The sequence below is a fragment of the Egretta garzetta genome, unplaced genomic scaffold (assembly GCF_000687185.1).
Source record: "Egretta garzetta isolate BGI_Z169 unplaced genomic scaffold, ASM68718v1 scaffold87, whole genome shotgun sequence".
In the NCBI taxonomy this organism is placed as follows: domain Eukaryota; kingdom Metazoa; phylum Chordata; class Aves; order Pelecaniformes; family Ardeidae; genus Egretta; species Egretta garzetta.
Genome location: NW_009260286.1, coordinates 706,200 through 708,531, shown reverse-complemented (window position 1 = coordinate 708,531; position 2,332 = coordinate 706,200).

Sequence of the window (2,332 nt, the reverse complement as noted above, 5' to 3'; positions counted from 1 at the left end):
CTTTGCCTCACAAACCACAAGACCCATGATATGAATAAATAGAAACTGCGTACTGAACAAGCAGAACAGCTTTTTACAGCTACGGTGCTGCATCCCCATGAGTCTTATGAAGTTAAACAAGGAAGAAATAGAGGACAACAAGGAAAAGTAAGATGGGGGGAAGGGAACTGTGAAGCATGAAAGACCTGAAAGAGAAGCACAGAAAGTACAGAATATCTAGTCAGTGGTTTGGTTGGGTTTTGGGGTTTTTTTAGTATTTTAAAGCTAAATGGATGGGGCATAAAGGCTTTCTGACAATTCCAGGTGTCATCCTTCTGATCTGCCTCTGGCTGCTACTGCTGTTTTTCAACTTCTCTGATTAACTTCCTCCATAGCAGAGGCTGGGAGATCGTCAGCTGGGGCATGGCTGTCAAATGTTTTGACCCTCAATTTTCACTTCCATCTTTACATTGCTTTTAAAACATCTATGCAGATGAGGCAACTACAACCACTAGTTTAAACCTTCAAAGCAATACGTGAAGGTTCATCAAGAAAACAAGCCCTGCCTGTAATTTAAAAAAATGCAGTTGTTGTCAACAAATCTGTTTAGAGGCAGGAAGGAAAAAAAAAGAGGCTCCCGAATTCTTTCTTCCAATTAGAATTTACCAAATGTTAATTTTCCAAATTAGGCTGAGGAGTTCACTGGCCATTAGACCAAAGCTATTACAATAAGTTACGTTGGGAAAGCGTTCAACTTAAACCTGACCGCAAAATTACATTCTCCCCGCTTCGGGGGGGGTGGTCACAAAAACGCGGGACCCTTCTCCAGCATCAGCTTTCTCCCGTCGAAGCCGCCGCGAACACCCGCTTCGGCCGAACTGAGGTCATTTAGGGAAAGGGGAAACAGGGAAAAAAAAAAAAAAAAAACAGAGAATATTAACACATTTGGAAATACAATTAGTCAAATACAACTTTACAAATAAGCAGTCCCTCTGCCCCTGAAATAAAAAAAGAAAAACCAGAGCACAAATATAGGAAACCAAGAACGAAGCTTGGAAACCTGCCACTAATGGGAAAAAAAAAAAACCAAAACCAAACACGGATACGGCTTATGAAATAACCCCACCGTTTCTGTGTATAATCATTATTTCCAGTTTGGCCTCCCTAAATTAAATCGGTTTTAATCTTCCCTGCTAAACTGGCACCAGACTGACATCAGCTTTTCGGTGTCCATTTGTTCTACCACATGACATCACGAGATGCCTGCCAGTAACAGAGAGATGCCTAAAAGCCTTGAAATTCTTGGCTTTGGGACTCCAGGTTTTCTGAGAACTGTTAATTTACTTTGGCTTAAATCCTAGATTTTGGCTCCACTTGAGAAAAGTATTTCTCACACAGTAATTAAACTTGTAGTGGACAACACCGAAGCAAGGGGAGAAGAGCTGCAAAAGGAGTATGATGTCTGGTCACGTCTTCCTGAGGTTTCTCTTCTTGCAGCCACGCGAAGGAAGCAGAGAAGGAGCTGAGCACCAGTAGAGCAGTTTCAGTCCTAATTAGACAATTAAGGAAGAAGAAGTGGCGTTTGTTGGACAAAACTCTCTATATTATCACAAAACTGGAGGAAGCCTAGCTGTCAAATAAAAACCAGCTTAAACCCACTCCACGGAAAATTCCCAACGAGCCATTCAACTTTACAGCAGCAGCGCAATTACCTTTTCCAATGCAACGCTTCACGGGGCGTTAGCATCCTTTTGGTGGTGCGAAGCAGGGAGAAGCTTCACCTCTCCCACCCGTGCGAGGGCTCTCCTTCAGAATACGGTAAAACTGGGGGACAGCACACACAGACAGCATCTTGACCCTCAAAACCATCGGGGACGCGGGCCCTTGGGCTGCTCCTTCCCCAGAGCTTAACGGGAATTTGGCAGCATTTCCCTGCACCGCTCGGGGAGCAGGAGAACAGAAATGGCACAAGACTGCAAGTTCAAATACATTACAAAATACTCTGCAAAAATAGCTGGGCCTTGTAAGAAATACACTTCTCCATGGAAACCACCAGACGCTCGGAATTCTGGCAGACTAGAGAAAACGGGTTTGTATTATTAAAGGAACTGTCTATGTATTTGGGCTTTTATAATTCTAACCTTCAGAAAGAGCATAGCAATTGCTGGTCTCCCGAACAGGTCAGCTGAACTTCCCACATCCTTCTTCTGCCTCTCCTCATCCAGCACCAGCGTGATTCCCAGGGGACAGAAGGATGGGCTGGGCGGAGGGGGTGGGGGGTTGTATTTTGCAGGGCTCTGCAGTGCTTTTAATTACAGATACAGAATGGAAAGAAGCAAGGAAAAAAAAAAAA